Below are 24,223 nucleotides of genomic sequence, written 5' to 3'. Positions count from 1 at the left end.
ATATTTTGGCTCAAAACAGCCAATTCAAATTTCTCTTAATTCCATAAAACATTGATGTCAACATTAAACAAGCATTTGCAATGCAATAGGTCTCGCATTCACTCGAGTTTGAGCTATTAGCATTGTAAATGACAATGCCTTTTATTTATGTTTTGGGTTTTAAAACATAAATAAAAGGCATTGTCATTTGCAATACTAATAGCTTAAACTCTTGCAAATGCGAAACCTATTGCATTGCAATAAAGGGCCTTCTCGACCACTTGTTAGATTGTAAATATCAGATGAAGAGACCGGCCTGTGACGTCTTCAAAGTGGTGATAAATAGTGCAGTGAAGAAGATGTGTAAGTATTGTAAATCACACAGGCACAAAGTTTGAAGTGAGAGTTACATCTTATCTAAGCTATAAACACTAACAAAGCGCTCCAACACCTTTTGCTCTGTGATTACACTGTTGGTGGCTCAGGAGGAAGAGCGGGAGGGCAAGGCTATTATCTGCCCTCTCCATGATTTGAGTGTGCATTGTGGCATTGTGTAATGTCATTGCTATCTTAGGCCAAATAAAAACACTCCAGCTATTGTAGGGCACTGGCTTCACCTCTTGGTACAGGGTGGGCTGTGCTTTATGGCAGGTATGGAGGGAGGGAGGGATGGTCTCGGCTGCAGCTCCGCCCTCGTATAATGTCCCTGCTATTGCTAGTGAGCAAGAGGCGCTGAGGTGGTGGTATTGGTATTGGTGGTGGTGGTGGTATTGGTGGTATTGTTCGTATTGGTGGTGGTGGTATTGGTGGTGCTGCTATTGGTGGTATTGGTGGTGGTGGTATTGGTGGTGGCTGTGTTGGTGGTATTGGTTTTGGTGGTGGTATTGGTATTGGTGGTGGTGGTGGTACTGGTGTTGGTGGTGGTGGCATACTACTTCTTGTAGTATGTTATCCATACCATTGCTAATATGTAAAGAGGTAGGAACATTACTGACAGATGTCGTGTTGTTTATCAAGTTACCATAGTTAATCCTGCTACTATGTTCCGTGAGCCATTTTGCTCCCATGTTACCCCTGATTTCATTTCACGTGCACATTTTGTTACATGTCGCACAATCATTTACTCCAAAATTTAAATTAGATGAAACATTAGTGATTTGATGGCAAGTAGAGTTATTATTAGGGGGTACATTTTGTGCTTGCATTCTAGCACTAATAGAGTCAGATACCTTGGCATCAACTTGGGAGACAATATTCGTAATTTGGGGTGCAGGCTGTACGGGCTGGGCAGGCTGGACTAAAGAAGCAACTGGAATGCAGTCTTTCAGCGAGGATAGAAAATTATCAAGAACAGGCTTAACACAATCAGTGATAATGTTAATTAAATGATTCATATCGATCACCCTATTACAGTTGTCATTGCCAATAATAGAAAACTGAAGATCGTTCTCAGTCTGAGTTCCAATCGAATGATAAGGCGATTCAATCGGTGGGGCATGCACATGCACATGGGCCTCAACAGATGTTAAATTAGAGGATGAGCGAATCCTAGAGAATTTATTGTTGTGCGGTAGAGCATGGGCGAATTGGTTGTTTTCTCTTCACGCTCACTGTCTTTCCTGATTTCCTCTTGCGTTTTGCCCCCAGAGAGTTTGACTCAGATGGATCTGATATAATTGCATCACAGGTCTCTTCGCAAACCAGAGCGGGAGCATCAGGATCACATGCGATTAGATCAATAGTTTCAACAATCGGGCCCAGAGATTGTGTAGATTGCCCTAAGCCGAGGGAGAGACGCCTCTCGGTGAGCTCGATTTCATTGCTCACAATACTGACGGCCCTTTCCAGCATGCTTTCAATGCTCGTTGTGGCCGGTCTAACAGCCGGCAGTGCCGTGCGCCTCCCCATGGTTACTTTAACAGTGCTATGAAAAACGCAGACGGTGTAGTTAAGTAAAAATAACCTTTGCTCACCTATGGAGCAACCTCAGCAATGTCCAGATGGAAGAGAAATGGCCCAGTCCAGTCTCTGACGGGCTAGGACGGGCCCGCCCTTGGCCCGGGCATGGCCCGCGCGCGTCCCGTGCTGCGGTGGTCGCTGGTGCTTTTCAGCGTGAGAGCAGTGGTGGCTCCTCCCTCCTGGGAGTGAAGGACTCTAGTGCTTGAAGTCCCCCCGCCGCAAACAAACAAACAGGCTGTGGCAAATAGCGCGTCCCGCGCTGCGGTGGTTGCTGGCGCTTTTCAGCGCGAGAGCAGTGGTGGCTCCTCCCTCCTGGGAGTGAAGGACTCTGGTGCTTGAAGTCCCCCCGCCGCAAACAAACAAACAAGCTGTGGCAAATAGCGCGTCCCGTGCTGCGGTGGTCGCTGGCGCTTTTCAGCACGAGAGCAGTGGTGGCTCCTCCCTCCTGGGAGTGAAGGACTCTGGTGCTTGAAGTCCCCCGCCGCAAACAAACAAACAGGCTGTGGCAAATAGCGCGTCCCCTATTGGTGGTCGTATTGGTGGTGGTAGTGTATTGGTGGTGGTGGTATTGGTATTGGTTATGGTATTGGTGGTGGTGGTGTTGGTGGTGGTGGTATTGGTGGTGGTGGTGGTGTGGTATTGGTGGTGGTGATATTTTGGTCGTACTGGTGGTATTGGTGGTGGTGGTATTGGTGGTGGTAGTGGTGGTGGTGGTTGTGGTATTGCTGGTGGTGGTATTGGTGGTGGTGGTATTGGTGTGTGGTATTGGTGGTGGTGATATTGGTTGTGGTATTGGTGGTGGGGGTGGTGGTATTGGCGGTGGTGCTAGTGGTGATATTAGTGCTGGTATTGGTGGTATTGGTATTGTTGGTGGTGGTATTGGTGGTGGTGGTGGTATTGGTGGTGGTAGTATTAGTGTCAGTGGTGGTGGTGGTGGTGGTATTGGTTGTGGTGGTGGTATTGGTGGCGGTGGTATTGGTTGGTTGTGGTGGTATGGGTGGTGGTGGTATTGGTGGTGGTATTGGTGATATTGGTAGTGGTATTGGTGGTGGTATTAGTGGTGTTGGTATTGTTGGTGGTATTGGTGTTGGTGGTACTGGTGGTGGGGGTGGTATTGGTGGTGGTGGTGGTTTTGGTGGTGGTGGTTTTGGATTGGTGGTGGTGGTATTGGTGGTGGTGGTATGGTGTTGGTATTGGTGGTGGTGGTATTGGAGATGGTGGTATTTTGGTGGTGGTATTGGTGGTGTGGGTATTGGTGGTCGTGGTATTGGTGGAGGTGATATTGGTAGTGGTGGTATTGGTGGTGGTGGTGGTATTGGTGGTATTGGTGGTGGTGGTATTGGTATTGGTAGTGGTGGTATTGGTGGTGGTATTGTTGGTGATGGTATTGGTGGTGGTGATATTGGTAGTGGTGGTATTGGTGGTGGTGGTATTGGTGATATTGGTGGTGGTGGTATTGGTGTTGTTAGTGGTGGTATTGGTGGTGGTATTGGTGGTGGTATTGGTGGTGATGTTATTGGTGGTGGTGGTATTGGTGGTGGTGGTGATATTGATAGTGGTGGTATTGGTAGTGGTGGTATTGGTGGTGGTATTGGTGGTAATGGTATTGGTGGTGGTGGTGGTATTGGTGGTATTGGTGGTGGTATTGGTGGTAATGGTATTGGTGGTGGTGGTGGTATTGGTGGTGGTTGTATTAGTGGTGGTGGTATTGGTGGTGTTGGTGGTAGTAGCATTAGTGGTGGTATTGGTGGTGTTGATGGTGTTGGTGGTGGTATTGATGGTGGTGGCATTGGTAGTGGTGGTATTGGTGGTGGTGGTGTTGGTGGTAGTGGTATTGGTGGTGGTATTGGTGGTGGTGTTGATGGTGTTGGTGTTGGTGTTGGTATTGGTGGTGGTGGCATTGGTGTTTGTGATATTGGTGGTGGTGGTGTTATTGGTGGTGGTGGTGGTATTGTTAACAAAAACAGGCTTTTGAAAACAACCCATCAGGTGGCTTAGTGCAGACGACATCTAACACAGATTTGCTGTTGTCAGTTTCAGCCCATTGGCACATGATTATGTGCTACCTGGAATTCACATGACTTAATTCGCTAATCATTTCTAAACCCATTTTACTTGGGGGGTTGAAACAGACTCTAGATAATGCCGGGTTAAAGTGATTGAAAGCAGGCACCCGTGTTACAGGGGCAGTCGTGCTGCTTAAAAACACAATACCGGTTTCAGCTGAAGCAGCGCATGTCCGGCCTGCAGTAAGAGAAACTCAAAAAAGTAAATAGCTCTTACAGACTAAATAACAGGTCCCGTGTAACAACTGAAGTAAAAGGGATAGTCGCCATGGGAGGGTACAAATGAAGACAAGTCCGTATCAAGGAGGGACTAACAAGCCTATTAACAGATCCGAAGGCAGCATTTACAAAAGACAATGACACAAGCCAATGAAAAATGAGGGAGGAGAGTGGGCACAGCTTCTCTCCCATACTCTAATATAACAGTCTCGCAGAGCGAGCAGTGCATGCACGCTGCCGCTAGGCTCGACCCAAAAGAGCTGCAAAGTTTTCCTTTACAGGTGCGTGGTTTTTCTCCAGGGTTCATCAGCAATCTAGGCCGATCCAATAAATGTAGTTAAACACAATTGTAAAAGGTTCTTCCAAATGGCTCTGCCGGCTATTCAAACTCAGTTGCTGAGTCTCCTGAATGAGTCGCTAAAGGTGGGCTATCTCCCAGTCCAGTTGAAGGAAGCCAGGGTCTCCCCACTGTTAAAGAAAGCAGGCACAGACACCAAGGCCTTAAAGAACTATCGGCCTATTTCACAACTGCCATTCTTGGGTAAAATCCTGGAAAAGCATGTCTTGAACACCTTGGCTAGCTACCTAGAGGATCATGGCTTACTCCACCCCAGGCAGGCGGGCATTCGTCCCCAACATAGCACTGAGCTAGTAACAGCCGCCGTCATTGATGAGCTGAGAATCAGGCCGGATAACAAACAGCCTTGTGCCCTGATTCTTTTAGACCTGTCAGCGGCCTTCGATACGGTCAGCCATTCCATCTTACTGGACCGTATCGCAAGGCTGGGAATTACAGGACAAGTGCTTAAGTGGCTTGAGTCCTTTCTGACGGGTCGCACCCAGAGAGTGCAGTTGGGGGACCAGCTATCCGAGGCAAGTGCTGTGACCTGGGGTGTGCCCCAAGGGTCCGCTCTTTCGCCTCTGCTTTTTAATATCTATCTACAACCCCTGGTGGAGGAGCTAATGCATAGGAACTGTCAAATCTTTAACTATGCCGACGATACCCAGCTTTTGCTCCAGTTGGAAGATTCAGTGGAAGCACAGGAATCAATAAAAAACCTGCTTCGATTTACTGTAAACTGGATGACCAATAACCTGCTGAAAGTAAATGCTGTGAAGACAGAGGTTTTGTTCATCACAAATCAAGCAAACCCCTGGTGTGACCTGTTTTGGCCTCCAGAACTTGGTACAACTCCCATTCCGGGTAGCGTGGTGAAAAGTTTAGGACTAAAGATCGATGCAGACCTCTCTATGGCCCCCCAAGTTTCAGCAGTGGTGGGGTCGTGCACGGGGGTGCTGAGGCAACTGCGCAAGTTAGTTCCTATTCTTTCTGCCCTCACCCTGCAGTCCATTGTGTCCGCCACAGTTATCTCAAGGCTGGACTACGGCAATGCCTTGTATCTTGGCTTGCCACAGAGGCTGTTGAGGAAACTACAGGTAGTGCAGAATGACGCTGCTAGGTTAATTTATTCTTTACCTCGGAACTCGCACGTCACCCCTCTCCTTCGGAAGCTACATTGGCTGCCTGTTAAGTCCAGAGTTCAGTTTAAATGCCTTTGCATAGCTCATAAGGCAATCTCTGGCAAAGCTCCAGACTACATCAAGCAGCGTCTGAGGAAGTACACTCCAGGCAGAACCCTGCGCTCGGGCACGGCCTCCAACCTCTCTCAACCTCGATTTAAGTTAAAATCAAAAGGGGGCAGAGCTTTATCTGTACTCCTCCCGCAATTGTGGAATGAGTTACCAACTAGCCTGAAGGCAGACCCGCAGCTACCGTCCTTCAGGAAGAACCTGAAGACTCATTTGTTTAAAAAGATAATCTCTTCATCCCAAGTAGGACGTCTGGCGGAATGATCTAGGCGCAGTTGGTTATGCTCTCTCTGTGTAAGCGCTTAGAGACCGTTGGTGATAGGCGCTCTACAAATTGACTATAACATAACATAACATAACATAACATAACCTTTCTCATGCATAGTAAGGACTTAAAGCAACATTGCTAAATCTGCAGAACGCAATAAGATGCCATTATGTATATTTGACGTCTGGGGTATGAAAATATATCTTTCTACGAGGATATACATCAGGATGGATGAGGCAATGAAAACGAAAGATGCACAAAATTGCACATACTGCAAAATTACTATTGGGCTGCATCTCATGAATTAACTGCATGCAAGAGAATGACTTGCAATTTTTATGCAACATAGATACAGGAGACTGGTGTGAAAAGAAAATGTTTGTTTTTAGGAGAAAAAGTCTCTCGCTGAGATGGTCCATGAGAACTTTTCTCCTGCAGGAAAAAATCTAAATTTTGCATTTTGTGAAATAGTGAACATTTCACACGTTATATATCACAAAATTCCTGAATTATACAAGATCAGAATTGTATAATGTTTTTTTTTCATGAAGCTAGTTTACATTAAATATTGATGAGTTAAAAGTGGCAGAAAAGAAGAGAAGTGAAGCTTTTTAAGCGAGAATTTCACTGCATCTAAGAAAGTCACTTCGCATTTGGGAACCATACTCCTGTGAGGTAATTGGGATACTAAAGTGTAATTTCCCCTTTCCACGAGGTGTCAATGTGATTGCAATTTTTGGTCAATAATAGATGGAAATTCATTAAGAATTCTTGTGCAATATTAGTGGTAACTTTACTGGAAACAGCAGTTTTTTGATGATTTGTGATCTGTATGGGCCACACATTGATGAGCACTCTTTGTTTCATGGTTTAATGGCTGATCAGGTCGGTTGGGAATGCTAGTGTGTTCCATTTGGAGATTTAAATGTCTGATTGATTCCCTGACTTTACTTTGCTATGACAAAAATTCAAACACTAATAGAGTTCTGGCGAATTATGTCAGCTACAGAAATAAATTAGAGTTGTCGCTGGTTTAATCGTAATGTTTCCGGCTTTGACCACATTATCTTTAATATTCCTATCTAGATCAAAAACTGCCATTAGTTTTAATTTCGTACGTGATGTGGATAGAAATATACCGGACCACATAATTAGTTTATGCTCTGGTATCTTTGGGCTTTACAGTTCCAGGTAAGATGTTGCTAGAAAGAGGATAGCTTTTTGGGAGTATCATTTGTTGAATTTTGTGAAATAGTGGAAATCAAAACTTGGAATTTTTTTCTGATAAACAAGGGGGCATCCTCAGCTTGTATAGTGGGAGAGGTGCATTTATCCAGTGGACTTTACTACTTATTCGGCACATAATATTAAACTCCAATCGCTTGCGGAACAGAAATTGCAACTACCTAGTTTCCAAGAATTTAAAAATGAAGCAGCCCTCAGAGATTCATTTCCAAGAAGTTACAATATCTTCCAATCTTTCACATTTACAAATGAACACACAAAAATCTAAAATAATACTATTTTTAAGTAAGAAGTCACACTTTGTTAGCAATGTTTCTAATTCATGAGCCCTTAGATATAATGAAACTTTACCTGTATATGGGGAAGAGGATCTCATTCTCCCTAAAATGGGGATATTCCAAATAAAGGCAATCTGAGTGGTCATCCTTTCAAAACATCATATATATTGGGTGAGGTTTGATACCTGCTACAATGACAGTTTATTAAGCAAAATTGACATGTGTGCCACAATATGGTGGCCTGGCATAAACCTAGAAGCTCTATATCTATTTGGAAGTGACTCAGAGTACATTTCTAAAGATGTTGTTGAGAGTCCCTTATTGGCCCTCAAATTATGTAATAAATTATGAACTAGGCATTACAGCAATAAAGAAACCTTAGAAATTGATCCAGTATATTGTGTCAATGTTTGGAAGAAAAAGTCTCCTCAGATTCTGATGAGGTTATTCTAGGATACTATGGACTAGTGTAAGACTCACGCATCTTTATGGTTAGTCACATGAAAGCTAATTTTGAATAATATTCTTGAGTGGAAGAAATGGTTCCAGGATCCCTGATGCATTGCAGAACATGTAATTTGGATAGGCTTTTATTTTTTAATGCTGCAAAAGTTCTAGAGTGGTAGAGCAAGCAGAATAAATAATTGACTGGAATCACCCCATAATACAAATTCCATCTATCACTTTTGTATTTCTCTCAGTATGATGTATGTATTTATTTAAGAGTTTTGTATCGCGCTGGCCAGACCTGAAGGTATTGGAACGCTTTACATTAGCAGCGGAGAGGTTACATAGTATGGCAGTAGTATAAGCATTGATTCATGACAAGTCGAAAGTATTGGCGCGCTTTACAAAAATGGTAGCATAGGAATCACAACAATTTAGCTATGGTATACACATTGACTCATGAACGACGTCCATTCGGGAAGGGGGGAGAAGTCCAGGGAACAAGACGGGGGAGGGCGAGGTAGGAGGCTTAGATTTAAAGTGGCGGCGAGTCGTAGCGGTCAGGATTCTGAGCTTGGGCGACAGCTATCCATTTGGGAGAGATCCATTGAGGAAGAAGTCTTTGAGCTGCCTTGTGAATTTTGAGAAGGAGGGGGTAGTCCTGATAGGGACTGGGATGGAGTTCCATATTCTGGGTGCATTTCCTGAGAAGGATCGAGATAGGGTTTTTTGTTTGCTAGTTTTCGGAGGAATGAGGAGTAGAGTTTTTGTGCTCCTAAGGGACCTTGTTTGGCCTGCCTTCTTGAGTATGGAAGCCAGGTATGCAGGTTTTCCAGTGTGCAGGGCTTTGTGCGTGAGACAGGCAGTTCTGAAATTGGCACGCATTTCCATTGGGAGCCATGTTAGGTCTCTGAGACCTGGGGAGATGTGTTCGTATTTCTTGACTCCGGTGACCAGTCTGGCTGCCGCATTCAGAATTGATCTGAGGGGAACAAGGTGAGACTTTGCTGTTCCTGTGAGTGTTGCGTCCCCGTAGTCTAGTCTGGAAAGCACTAGGGATTGAGTGACTTGTTTGAGGTCGTTGGGAGGGATGAAGGGTTTTATTTTATTGAGAAGTTTTAGGTTTAGGAAGGCTCTCTTTGCGGTGATCTTGATGTGTTTCGTCATGTCTAATTTTGGGGCCAGAGTAATTCCCAGCGACTTTACGGAATCAGCCAGGGTGAGATTGCAGTTGAGAGCATCAATGGCTTCTAGCCATTCTGTTATTTGAGGGTTCTGCTCTTTGTTGGAAATGAGGAGGATTTCAGTTTTATCTTGGTTGAGTTTCAGGTGATTAAGGGATAGCCAGCGTTGGACTTCCCTTAGATTGTCGTTTAGTCTCTGAATGTCATCGATGGAGGAGGTTTCAAGATAGATCTGTGTATCTTCCGCATAGAGGTGGAAGGGGATGTTGTTGTTTTTTTTTAGTAAGGTGGTGAGGGTTCCATGTATATGTTGAATAGTTGTAGGGAGAGAACTGATCCCTGGGGGACAACCTTGCTAATGGGAATTAGGTCTGACATGTGGTTTTTGATTTTTATTTGTTGCGTGCGGTTCTGCAGGAAGGAGGAGAACCACTGTAAGACCACATCTTCTGCACCGACTCTTTCTTGGAGTACCTTAGTGAGTAGTTTGTGGTCAACCGTGTCGAAGGCTGCTGTATGAGTAAACAACAACAATCCGTATCGAGTGATTTGTGTACATCATCTATCACATTCAGTATTGCTGTCTCAGTGATGCACCCTTTTCTAAAACCCAATTGGTGTGGGTCAAGGAGGTTGGTGTGGTCCAAGTGTTGAGTAAGTTTATGGAGGACACATCTTTCCAAGATTTTAGCGAGGAATGGGAGATTGGAGACGGGTCTGGAGTTATTAAGATGATTCCGGTTCTCAGGGAGCTGTTAATAATCTTGGTCCAGAGCAGGGCTAGGGTGAGTTTGAGCTCTTTGGCCAGTTGATGGGGTCCGCAAAGTGTGCTGAGGGTTTGGAATTGGAAATGATTTTGATGATCTCTGACTCGGAGATGGGGTTGAAGGATTCCCAGCTGTTTGGGTGGTGCTTGGGAGTAATAACTTCTGTCCTCGGGCTAGAGCTTGTGTCGGGGGGGCTGTGGTGACCGTCTAGGGAGAGCTCAATGTTAGTGATTTTGTCATTAAAAAAGTTGGAAAAGTTATCACAGAGGTCTTTGGAGGGTTGCATTGAGGATGAAGGGGGCTTGGAAGTTTTTTCCCTGATGATGTTGAAGAGTTCTTTGGGCCTATTTTTAGCATTGTCTAGAGCATCAAAGAAGAAGGAAGTTTTCTGTTTCTTGATGTATTTTTTATATTTCCTTTCGTTCTGATTTGAGTCGATCAAGGAGTATAGTGGACAGGTTGTTCTGCCAGAGTCTTTCTGTAGTTCTTAATTGCCTTCTTTCAGAGTTTAGGTCTGTGTTAAACCAGGATCTAGATGGAATGTTCCTGGCTCTTTTTTGTTTCATGGGAGCTATTTGGTCCAGAATGGAAGTCATAGTTGTGTTGTAATGTGAAGTGAGTTCTGTTGTGGAGAAGTTGCTTGTGTGGGAAGGAAGGAGTAAACAAGCCCTTTCTTCCAGGTCAGCAAGTGGAATCTGTCGTAGATTTCTTGCCCAGTGGGGGGGGGGGTGGGTTCCTGAGTTCTGGGCAGGCATGGGGTTGTTTGGTTGAAGTGGAATATAATGATATGGTGGTCTGACCAGTCGACAGGCATGATGCGGTCAAAGGAGACTGCATCTACTTGAGCAATGATGGCATCTAGTATTGTGCCTCTGTTATGGGTTTATTCTGTGCAGTGTTGGATAAGGTTGTTGTTGAGTAACAGTTCGGTCAGGGATTGGATCAATGGGTTGTGTTCATCCTCCCAGTGCAGATTGAGGTCACCTAGTATAATGTTGTTGGAATCTCGGAGTGAGCAGTGAGTTATCAAGTCGGACAGGTGTTCTCCGAATGAGGTGGTGTTGCCTGGTGGGTGGTAAAGGAGATGGCAGTATAGTGGTTTGTTGTCCCCTGTCTTAAAGGGGGCTGTTAAGTATTCAAACGTGTTGTATTTGAAGGAGTCGGTTTCCATTACGGAGATGTTGCTCTTGTGTATGATAGCGACACTCCCTCCTTGCTGTTTTTTTCTGTCTTTATTGATGATTGAGAAGCCTGGGGGCACAAGCATGTCGATGTTTGGGGAAGAGAGCTCATTCAGCCAAGTCTCAGTGATGAATGCGATGTCAATGTCATGGGTAAGGATCGTTTCAGCCAGTTCTGTAGCATGCTTGGTGGCCGATCTGCAATTTATGAGCATGCAGTTGGTCTTCTCATTGTTATTGAGTTTCTTTTCAGGAGGGGTCCTGGGGATGTTGGTGAAAAAGGCTGGAGGTCTTGAGGTTCTAGTGGGAGGGTGGTCTCTTCCGAGTCCAGTGATGACCTGGATCTTGGAGCTTGGGGTAACAGTGGAGTCAGTACCATAGGAGATGGCAAGATCAATCGCATCTTTCGTGGACATTGCTGCTCTTGTTCTTTTGGGTCTCTGTGGCTGGATCAAGGGTGGGGTTGTGTTCCAGTTATGCCATTGAGCCTTGGGAGGAGTTGAGATTTTGGTGTTGGTAAGTGTGGATGTAGGGTGTGGGTGTTGGATAGACGCCTGGGGAGCGGTGAGTATCATTAGGATTTTTTTGAGGACCGGTAAACCGGTTTCTATCTGGCTTTCCAACTTTGCCAGTCTCTCCAGAGCGGAGGGGGAGGGGGCATCAGGCTGTCCTGATCGGGGTGGTCCCGAGAGGGTGAGAGCTTGTCACCGGGAGATTGGCTATTGGTATAGGAGTATAGGTAAAGGACAAGAGGTGTGAAAGAGCATGACGTGAATCAGGAGGCGCTGGTAAAGGCAGGCAGTTCAGAGTCCTTGACTGAGGGTCAGTTACACTAGTTGTTTGTTGGGAGAAACATATTGTGGAGGGGGGTGAGTGGTAGGTCAGTAGTGGGTTGTAGAGTGTTATCTGAGATATAACTCCGATTAGTTGTGGGATGGGGGTAGGTATTGTGTGCATCAAAGGTGGGGTAAAGGGAGGTGAGATTGATGTTCGGGGGGAGGCGTGGCAATTTTGGCATAAGTCGTGAGATTAATATGTGAGTTCTTGGGAGTCAGTCTGTCTTGCAATAGGGGGTTGCTCTGGTGAGAGTAACTTGAATTCTTGATTCTCTGAGTATGATCACCATGCCCAGATGCGGATCGCTTAGCTCCCTGTGACATAGGACAGTAGTTCACCAATGAGGCCAAGCAAAGTCAAAGTCTGAAGTAGCTTGCTTTCCCCTTCATACAGGATGTGGCCATGTGGTTTGTGGTGGACTGTTCCCATTAGAGGGCTGATTTAAATATATTTACTCCAGATCTTGTGTACCACTGCAAGCAAAATAAGATGATATTGAATTCTGTCCAAAGTAATTACTGTGGCTGACATTAATATAAGCACTCCACACATAGGTGTGTAGTGTAGTTTCTGTCATAAATAAGTTCAGGATTATTAAAATGGATACAAATCAATTTTAACCAGCAAATTACCACTTTTTTAGGGTACAGATTAAAGGGAATCTAAATACCCAAGCTCTAAAGCTTGCTCAAAGGAAAAGTGTGGTAGATTGGCCATTCTTTAGATAAAAAGAAACCTATGAAGGCACTAATATAAAAGGTTTGTCTAAGGGCTGATAGATGGGATGGGAAGTTCATTTGGCCAACTTCATGTTGATTTATTCACAGAAGAACATCTCACAGTGAGACAGCTGTGTAAAAGCTATAAAATTGGGGTTTTGCACATCTAAAAAACTGTCACTTCTTCGCCCAGGAAGAAATTGTTAGTCTTATCCTACTTGAGGAAATCACTGATTACATGAAATATCTGGATAGGAAAGCATCTGAGACAATATAGTCTCACCTAACTTTTACACAGGATTCTTGATTAATTTTGCACTCTTCCTTTTAAATGTGTGATATACAATGTGGAATGCCCCCCTATATCTGCATTTTGGGTTAGGACTGACTTTCTAGTGTTTTCTAAAAGGGCAACTTCACCCTCTATATTTTGTGGATCATACTGGCCTGTTTTATCCTTTTGCATTTTAAAATTAAAATTTATCGTAATTTCCTCTTGGGAAAATTATCTTAGGTAATGTGCTTTGAGCTATTTGTCTGGCAGCATTGCATTAGTTTGGTCAGAACATCATGGCATAAATGAACATAAAGATCATTTTACTGATATTATAAAGTGGGATAGCAAAGATTTTGTGATGATTGGGCACTGAAAAGGCATTTGATAGGGTTTTGTTTTCAGTTTACATTTGATTTTTTTGTTTTTAAACATTAGATTTTATCTTATTTGAATATCTAACTGCAATGCCACTTTAACCTTTAGATTTTTTAGTGACTATATATTGAAGAAATGTTTCCAGAGCGTCAGTGGAAATACTAGGGAATGCTGAACCCTGCAAAAAAAGCCCTCTTATTTGATGGATTAAAATATTAAGTACATAAACAGTGCATAATAAGTATGTAAGGGTCTACAAAATTCAAATTATTTTGTTTTGTGTAAATACACTAAATTTCTGCAAAATTATGTGAAATTATGCATATTAACAAGAAATGCAAACCCATCATTTAGTGCTATACTTTAGAGCAAAATGTGTTGAACACATTTCGTGCTTAAAAAAAAGAGAAAAAAATAAAAAATGACTGCAAACAGCGACCATACGCCTTTCGTCCTTACCATGCACCTTGCGGTAAACTTGGACCACAAATGGCACATAATTATGCAATATGGCATAACAACAGAATTTGGGTAATTTCGCCTAACATGCAGAACATGAAATTCTCCAAAATTACGCCAGTTACACTGGCATTATTTAAATTTCATCCAGGCCTACTTAGAAGCAAGTGTATACCTTCTGAGACAGAGTGATTCCAGTTCGGGTTATTTTCTCACTCTCTTTGGCAGAAGCTCACTATTAGCATGGCTTTGTAATATGCAACAGTGGACACAAGGTGATGGATGCACAATAAAGCTCACACCACAAACACTTATACAGCAGGTTTGGAATAGTAAAGAAGTACCCTTTTGAATTAACTCAAACTTTCCTATGGTCTCAGAAGGGCCGCTTACCCTACATTGGTGTGCGAAAGTCTCAGCCTGGCAATAACTTGCATTTGTCTCACTCCGAGCCTAAAATAGAGAAAAGGTAAAATAGGTCAGCACCTGTTCTACTTAATTTCAGAAATGGCCCAGGTGAGGAATGTGGAGAGCTTCAAATTTCACACTCAAATGTCGCATCTTATCCGCTGAAGATGAGGTGAGCTCTAACGACCCCGATGATGAAAATTATATTTACACTTTTAGCCATAGTCTGAAAGTAAAAAGTCTGTGTTAAAGTCATCAAAAGCAATGTTGTTTCTCGCTGTGCGACAACCCAAGAAAAATATTTGGGGCATATTCTCAAGGACTTATCGCAGAGTTAGCAGCACTTTATTGCACCATTCTCAAGCTGGTGCCTACAGCCGATAACACCAGTTTTCCTGCGATAGCCGCTGCAAAAAATATCGCCACTGATGATACCGGCAACTAACGCTAATGATATGCAGAGTAGGCGTTCCCGTTCAAAAAGCTGCAAAAACACTACTTCGCAATATATACAACGACCAATCAAATCGGCGATAAGATCCCAAAAACATGCGATAAGGTGTGTTAGCAGCAGGGATTTAACACCTGCTCCGACCTGGTGTTAAGTTGGAAGAAAACCTGCACCAGATACGGTATCCCAGCCCACAGCCACACCAGAAGAACAACAGATGCCATGGAGCTACTGATCATGCAGCTCGGACACCCTAGAGGGCCACAACACCCACCGCCACCACCCCCAGGCCCGCCACCCCCCTCCCAGGATCCCCCCAGCCTCCCCAGACTACCACAAAGGCAGCGCAGACAAAGACAGCGGACCTACAGAAAACGCACCAGCCTCACAGACTTAACACCAGAGGATATCATTGGCCACTACAGGCTCAAAAGGACAATCATGCTCCGCATCCTGATCCTCATTGCCCACAGGCTGACGGTACCAACACAGTGGCAAACCAACATCTCTCCGCAGACAAAGCTGCTGGCTGTGCTGCACCTGTTGGCCTCTGGAACGTTCCAACCAACAACTGCCAGAGTCAGAGGAGTCTCACAGCCAGCCCTATCAAATCCCTCACATCCCATCACATACAACATAACAACCAAAATGCCCACGCACCAGACACGACAAAACAACTTACTGTGGCAACCTGGGCTAGTCATGTACACAAGCCATCAACAGCATGGCACCTCAGCCACACAATACCAGAATGTGGGGAGAGTTGGGAACCAGGCATGTGCAAAGGAGGCACGTGACATATGAATGTGAATGAACACAATGCCAAATGTGGCGTGGATGTGCTGGACAGACTACAGTATGCAGACCACGAACATTTCCATGTCGACATACACTGCTGGTGTCTGGAAGGTACTGGACAGTGGACGCAACCATGTCACCTCAGCAAGTGGGGAGGATCGCGGAAGAGTAGCTTGTTACGTCCCCCCCTGTAAGCGTGAGCGTAGTGGGCTGGCCCGGCGTATGCCAGGCCAGTGTAGGGGTGTGAATAAAAAGCCCGTTGCTCTGGGCGTGGTTCTCTTCCGGAATTGCCAACATGTCTGCCAGGGCGGCGCCTCTCACCCTGCCACGAGGCCGATGCCGTGAGCGGTGGTGCCTATGATCTTGTGCGCCCACTGCACCCCAGGCCGCTGGTCTCCAGACCCGTCTAGCCCGCCCCAGTGCACCCAGGCCTCACTGCTCACCTTACGACACCGGCGTGTGTCAAAGAGGTCCCACCACGTGCCGGTGCAAGCTCCAAGCCCGAGGCCCGCGACCTTGGCAGCCTCCTCAGACCATCGCTGGCCTCCGCGACACAGGCCCCCAGCACTCCTTTCTCATTTACGTACTCCTCCGCTGCCTCCGGCCTACACTGCGGCCAAGTAGGTCACACATTTTGAACCGAGTCTTGATCATTCAATGGCAGAATACATATATTTATGACACTGTACTCTCTTCGATGTGGTGCCACCAATTCTGTGATTAGCAATCCAACGGCCCGTATCAGTGGGCCCCTGCTGACTGCTGCCTCCGGCCTACACTGCAGTCCAGTAGGTCACACATTTGGAGCTGAGTCTTAATTTGTGTATGGCAGAGTTGATACAATTGTACAGGCCTCATCACAGTCTGCATCCCCTTCCAGCTCTGGTGCCACTAACTCTGTGCACCGAAATTCATGGACACTCTCTGGTTGACCTTTGGTGGCGTCTGAGTCTATGGCCTGGGTGTTGTCTTCCTCATCATGTAGTTGATACTGACTTGATGTTAGAAATGAGTCTGTAGCATTCATCTCCTCCATATTGCCTGTGCATGCTTAGTTCTGCCCTCTGCATCAGGCCCTGGAAGAACACCTTCCACTGTCCCCCGAAACACTCTGCGACATTCACCTTGGACATCAACGAGGGCCCGCTCAGCTCTCATGGCCCTTTCTCAGTGCATCGCAAGTCACCGTCCAGTTGCGATGTGCCTGTGCTGGCCGCAGTGCATCTGGGGCCACTAACTCTGTGCAGCTCAAGTCATGGACGCTGTCTGGTTGACTATTGGATGGCCTCTAAGTCGATGGCCTGGGGTTCATCAACCCCATGTGTCTGTGGCCCTGCGCTGACCGCTGCCTCTGGCCTCAACAGTGGTCCACCAGGGCTCACACATCAAATCGTGTCCTGACCTGCCTGGACGACGCATCACCGCAGGATGCACACGCCACCACCACCAGGACCTCCTACAACCAGCAACTGCCAGAGTCGAAAGAGTTTTACAGCCAGACTATCAGAGTTGCTCACACGTCTTGGATGCCATCATCAGCTTGGTACCCTGCTGAGCTCTTCCGGTGCTACCAACTCAGTGCACCACAACTCATGGACCATTTCCAATAGAGTGTTTTTTGCTGTGGACAGCTCACGCAACAATGTCACCTCAGGAAGTGCATAAGACCTTGGACATGTAGCTCTGTCGTCCCCCCTTTATACGTAAGAGGAGTGAACTGGGCCGGCATACGCATGTCCAGTGTAGGGGTGTGAATGATTGTCCTGGGGTTCTGGGAATTGTTCAGTACTGGAAATGTGCAAATGTGTGTGACTATGTCGCAGTGTGTGTGTCCGTTGGTGAGTGTATGTGGTCCCTGATGGGAATTAGACACCCACGTATGTAATCAAGTTCGGCTGCCATGAGTTCGAACTCCGCCCGCACCTGTTCAACCACCTCCTTCTGGTAGTCTAACTCCTGGTCATGGAATGAGATGTGTGCTTCGGTGAGGTTCTGGGAGCCATCCGTAGTGGTGTGTGCTTCCTGCTGTGTGGTCTGAGCAGGGGGTGGGGTCTCCTGGATGCAGCAGGGCTGCCCTGCTCCTGGAGGTGGGCTGCCTAAGATGTCCATGAGCTGTTGTAGGGCGTCGGTGTTGAAGGTGTGGAGGTCCTCTTCATCATCACTGATGAGTTGTCTGGTCTGCTCTGCAGGAGGTGTTGATTGTCCCTCTGCTATGTGAAGGGGAGATGCATTTTGACATTGTGTTGACATGTATGTTGACGCATTGTTCATGTTTACATTGGGACTGCATGACAATGTACATTGTGACTGTTTGGGAGGAGCTGACTATTCGATGCGGGACAGTGGACATTTGAACTACATCATGAATGTGAGGTTGTACACGTACATTTTCATCTCACAGTTTCCTGCTATGCCAGATGTAAATGGCCAGTTTCCACGCTGAGGTGGAACCAGTTGTGTCCTCTGTTCTGTAGTGGAAGTGTTGCACTTTGTACCACATTGTCGTTAATGATAATGTGCTGTTATTGTTATGTGTGTGCTGCATTGTGGGTGAGTCGCCCCTGCTGCTCAGATTTGACTGCCCCTTATCCCTTTCAGGCGGTGTGTCTTTGAATTCTGTGCTTCGACAGTGCTGGGATGTTTCAGACTTGGCTATATTGGGCTCTCGGTCAAGTTGTGACTCTTGGCCATGGTGTGTTCGCAGATGTGTTGTTGACGTCAGTGGTGGTTTGTGCACGTGGATGTGTCAGAGTGTGGCCTGCTCCTTTCTGGATGTGGTCCACACTCAGCCACCTCAGTGTCGTGGTGTGCACAATGTCATGATAATTGGACTGCAGCCATGCTAATCGTCGTGTAATGTCACTTGCATTGTTGGTGTGGCTCACAAATACGATTCTTTGATGGGTTTCGCATGTGTGCATGTGTTGGTTGTGACATTGGTGATGTGTGGGGTGGGACCCCTTTGGGCACGTGGTGGATGGGGGCATACTTGGTGTTTGTATGTTTGCTGCAGTGTGTCACGGGGGTCAGGGACATGATTCACAGTCACTGTGGGTGTGCAGTGTGCTCTGCTTAATTGTGTATGTGTGCCATTGTGTCCATCTCCCCCTGTCCCCCCAGTCCCTGGTCGGTACTCACCCTGTTGATGTTGTGTCTGGTCATGTTGAGCAGTGTCCGGTGCCACAACTCCTGGCACCATATCCCGACTGCTGACTGTGGCCACCATTTTCTCCATGTCATCCAGCCACTGGTGTACCGCTGGACCCCCATCTCCAATCTGCGTTGCTGCTTTCATGCTGGCATCGAGTTTCTTCTTGGTTTTGGCCTTCACATCCTTCCTGCGCCTCTTGACCTCTTCCATTGTCCTCCTTAAGGCTGCATCTGCATTCACATGGTCCAAAATAGTCTGCCATATTTGCGTCTTTGTTGCCAATGACTTGTTGGAGGTGACAATCAGTTGCTGGTAGTGTTCTATCACCTCCGTGACAATGATCCTGTTTTCCTGCGGACTGAACCGCGTCTTCCTCTTCCTCTTCTCCTTGGCAGGCCCGAACCCGAGGTTCCTTGCTGGTCGTCTGTGGGGCTTGTGGGGTTCACGTTGTCCTCTGCACTCGGTCCGGGTGCATCCATGGTGCTACGCAGTTTTTGTGTTTTTTTAAAACTGCTTTTATAGTGCATTTTACGGCATGACACGTAGGAATTGCAGGCCTGTCGCTGGTTATCGCAAATTTTTGTATCGCGATTTGGGACATCGACACTTTTTTCGTGTTGGTGTTTTGCATTTTTTGGGCGTCGCATTGATTTTAACGTGGTCATTTGGTGCGTTATGAGACTATTGCATGGTGCCGCCATGTTGAGAATACAACGTTAACACAGTGTTATTGTGACTGCGATGTGCAAAGTTGCGTTAAGCTAATTTTGCGATATTAACACACGTTCTTAAGAATATCCCCCTTTGTTTGTAGCACAGGTGGCGCCAAAATAGAAATAGATTAAATTATTTATTAACATCATACAGGCTCCTTAATTGCATGGTATAGTTCTTGCTTGAATTGAGTTTTGTTTAAGTTAAACTTTCTTCTCATTTAAAAGTTGCTATAGCTCAAGGATTGGCCTTTGTAGTTTTGAAAGCTAATATGCTACTAGATTTTTTACTATTTTCTAATCGAATAAAATGCTTTGCTTCCTTCAATGGACAGTGTATTGCCATGAAGGTAGATTCAGCCCTCTGTTGTCCCGGATTGACTCTGCTCTGAGTAAGCTATTCACATCCTGCCCATTCCTAGACTATTTTTGTATATTCGCTTGCATCTCACACCGAAGAAAATGGCAATTAATTGATTTCTAGTTGACCATATGGTAACTTAAAAGGAGAGAAGAAAATGGCGTTTTATGTGATAACGTAACCTCTTTATTTGCAAAGCACAAAACACGAAATTATGTTTGTTTTTGTTACTTAGTTCAATGATACACATTTAAGATGAATCGGGTTCCTAAACAGGTCCCTGTAGTGGATGTATTTGCCCACTAAGTCAATAGGTACAGCTGCGACACCAGTCTACCCATGTCTCCAAGAAATGGTTTATTCGGGGAAATAGGTTGCCAAAATAAATCTTGTGAATCTGATGCTCTTTCAGAAGAAACATGTAGGAAAGCATGTCATGTCATGTTGCAGGCAGGAAGGTCTAACCGAATGGAGGCTGTTATTTGAATAGCCTCAAAGATGACAGAGTTTGCTCAAATACACCAAACTGTGTTGATTCTGCTCCTCTGAGTGAATACGAGATTTAAAACAGTGTGATTATGCAGCGGTTCTCTATTCATGGCAGTGTTTCTTCCCATGCCATCAGAGCAATTTTTTCCGACCTAACAGAATGGAATGCATGCAAATGACATAGCACATTGCCTGACCAAAAACATGCCATTTGCATTCTATAGTCATCAGTTTCATTCTCCGATTTACTTTAGATCGTACATGCTTTGCTCCCACTTGTGTTGATGTTATTTAACGAGAGTATGTTGACCATAACCTTACCAGGGTCCATATTACAAGAAAGTGCCCCCGGGCATGTGCGCCCGCTCTGTGTGCCCCAGGGGCACTTTGGTATTACAAAAGGCGCAGCAGACACTTGTGCGGCCCCTTCTGTAATACTGATAGCTCTGGGGCACATGTTGCGCCAACGCTATCATACATGAGAGTGCATTCCCTTATTTACATGGGGGCGTGCCTCTGCGTCTGCGCCTTATAATGGTTCTGGGCACAGTAGGAAACTTGCCTTTAAGAGGCACACTGAAAGTTCACCACAAAAGGTGGTACACTTTCAGTGCGCCTCCTGAAGGCAGCCCTCTGGAAGGGAGAAAGGGGCTCCCATGGACCTCCAAGACATCCCTTTACAGGCAGATGCAGTCACTCACTGCACCCGCCTGCAAGGGGATCTCTAATACTTCTTGAAAGTGCAGGTGGGTGCCGCCTGCACTGTGAAACATGGAGGGCTTTGAAGCAGCCGCTCCATATTTCATTTGAATACACTGCCCCCAGGGCAGCGTGACTTCACAGCTGCCCTGAGTGCAGCACAACCACCATAATAAGGAACACTTTCCCTGTTTGAGCCTAGCGTACCTGTTTTAAGACGCAACGTGGCCCAAAGAGGAAAGGTTCACCCTTATGCTAATTCGGGCCATCGTAGGTTCTATTGGAGCTGGGGGTTGGCGTCATCATATAACAATGAACATAAACAGTATAACTCATTGCCGCAATACACTAAGAATACCACCTGATGTTTCACTGCTATTTAGGAAGGGCAAGAAGGCTATAGATGCAAAAAGAACAATTGATAAACAGAATGCAGAACAATGTCATACATTCACCCCAGTACAGAGATCTGGGCCTAAATCTATAATTCTTTTGTTCACCTTGCCATTCAAGTTTGGAACCAGCCATATGCCAATCAGTCTTGACCCTGTGCCCCATGGGAACAGTCCAGCCCGAACTGCCAGGCCAGGTCGTCCCTGGAATGGAACCAAGCATCCTAGGACCGGTTTCGGGCTTTCAGCCCTCATCAGCCAGGATAGCTTGACCCAGTGGCATGGAGAGCACGGGACCCATGTCTGGGCATACCCGTCCAACTCGGGGTGACAAATGCGAAAATAACAATTGATTGACAGAATGCAGAACAATGTCATACATTCACCCCAGTACAGAGATCTTGGCCTAAATCTATCGTTTTTTTGCTCACCTTGCCATTCCAGTTTGGAACCAGCCATATGCAAATCAGTCTTGACCCTGTGTCCCATGGGAACAGTCCAGCCCGAATTGCCAGGCCAGGTCCTCCCTGGAATGGAACCAAGCATCCTAGGACCAGTTTCAGGCTTTCAGCCCTCATGAGCCAGGATAGCTTGACTCCAGTGGCATGGAGAGCACGGGACCCACGTCTGGGCATACCCGTCCCACTCGGGGTGACAAATGCAAAAAGAACAATTGATGGACAGGATGCAGAACAATGTCATACATTCACCCCAGTACAGAGATCTGGGCCTAAATCCATCTTTTCTTGCTCACCATACCATTCCAGTTTGGACCCAGCCATATGCAAATCAGTCTTGACCCTGTGCCCCATGGGAACAGTCCAGCCCGAACTGCCAGGCCAGGTCCTCCCTGGACTGGAACCAGGCATCCTAGGACTGGTTTCGAGTTTTAAGCCCTCATCAGTCAGGATAGCTTGACTCCAGTGGCATGGAGAGCACGGGACCCATGTCTGGGCATACCCGTCCCACTCGGGGTGACAAATGCAAAAATAACAATTGATGGACAGAATGCAGAACAATGTCATACATTCACCCCAGTACAGAGATCTTGGCCTAAATCTATCGTTTTTTTGCTCACCTTGCCATTCCAGTTTGGAACCAGCCATATGCAAATCAGTCTTGACCCTGTGTCCCATGGGAACAGTCCAGCCCGAATTGCCAGGCCAGGTCCTCCCTGGAATGGAACCAAGCATCCTAGGACCAGTTTCAGGCTTTCAGCCCTCATGAGCCAGGATAGCTTGACTCCAGTGGCATGGAGAGCACGAGACCCACGTCTGGGCATACCCGTCCCACGCAGGGTGACAAATGCAAAAAGAACAATTGATGGACAGGATGCAGAACAATGTCATACATTCACCCCAGTACAGAGATCTGGGCATAAATCCATCTTTTTTTGCTCACCATACCATTCCAGTTTGGACCCAGCCATATGCAAATCAGTCTTGACCCTGTGCCCCATGGGAACAGTCCAGCCCGAACTGCCAGGCCAGGTCCTCCCTGGACTGGAACCAGGCATCCTAGGACTGGTTTCGGGTTTTAAGCCCTCATCAGCCAGGATAGCTTGACTCCAGTGGCATGGAGAGCACAGGGCCCACATCTGGGCATACCCGTCCCACTCGGGGTGACAAAGGCAAAAAAGAACAATTAATGGACAGAATGCAGAACAATGTCATACATTCACCCCAGTACAGAGATCTGGGCCTAAATCTATCGTTTTTTTGCTCACCTTGCCATTCCAGTTTGGAACCAGCCATATGCAAATCAGTCTTGACCCTGTGTCCCATGGGAACAGTCCAGCCCGAATTGCCAGGCCAGGTCCTCCCTGGAATGGAACCAAGCATCCTAGGACCAGTTTCAGGCGTTCAGCCCTCATGAGCCAGGATAGCTTGACTCCAGTGGCATGGAGAGCACGGGACCCACGTCTGGGCATACCCGTCCCACTCGGGGTGACAAATGCAAAAAGAACAATTGATGGACAGGATGCAGAACAATGTCATACATTCACCCCAGTACAGAGATCTGGGCCTAAATCCATCTTTTCTTGCTCACCATACCATTCCAGTTTGGACCCAGCCATATGCAAATCAGTCTTGACCCTGTGCCCCATGGGAACAGTCCAGCCCGAACTGCCAGGCCAGGTCCTCCCTGGACTGGAACCAGGCATCCTAGGACTGGTTTCGAGTTTTAAGCCCTCATCAGTCAGGATAGCTTGACTCCAGTGGCATGGAGAGCACGGGACCCATGTCTGGGCATACCCGTCCCACTCGGGGTGACAAATGCAAAAATAACAATTGATGGACAGAATGCAGAACAATGTCATACATTCACCCCAGTACAGAGATCTTGGCCTAAATCTATCGTTTTTTTGCTCACCTTGCCATTCCAGTTTGGAACCAGCCATATGCAAATCAGTCTTGACCCTGTGTCCCATGGGAACAGTCCAGCCCGAATTGCCAGGCCAGGTCCTCCCTGGAATGGAACCAAGCATCCTAGGACCAGTTTCAGGCTTTCAGCCCTCATGAGCCAGGATAGCTTGACTCCAGTGGCATGGAGAGCACGAGACCCACGTCTGGGCATACCCGTCCCACGCAGGGTGACAAATGCAAAAAGAACAATTGATGGACAGGATGCAGAACAATGTCATACATTCACCCCAGTACAGAGATCTGGGCATAAATCCATCTTTTTTTGCTCACCATACCATTCCAGTTTGGACCCAGCCATATGCAAATCAGTCTTGACCCTGTGCCCCATGGGAACAGTCCAGCCCGAACTGCCAGGCCAGGTCCTCCCTGGACTGGAACCAGGCATCCTAGGACTGGTTTCGGGTTTTAAGCCCTCATCAGCCAGGATAGCTTGACTCCAGTGGCATGGAGAGCACAGGGCCCACATCTGGGCATACCCGTCCCAC

Source organism: Triturus cristatus, chromosome 3_2 (genome assembly GCF_964204655.1).
Source record: "Triturus cristatus chromosome 3_2, aTriCri1.1, whole genome shotgun sequence".
NCBI lineage: Eukaryota > Metazoa > Chordata > Amphibia > Caudata > Salamandridae > Triturus > Triturus cristatus.
Note: the sequence above shows the minus strand (reverse complement) of the source record.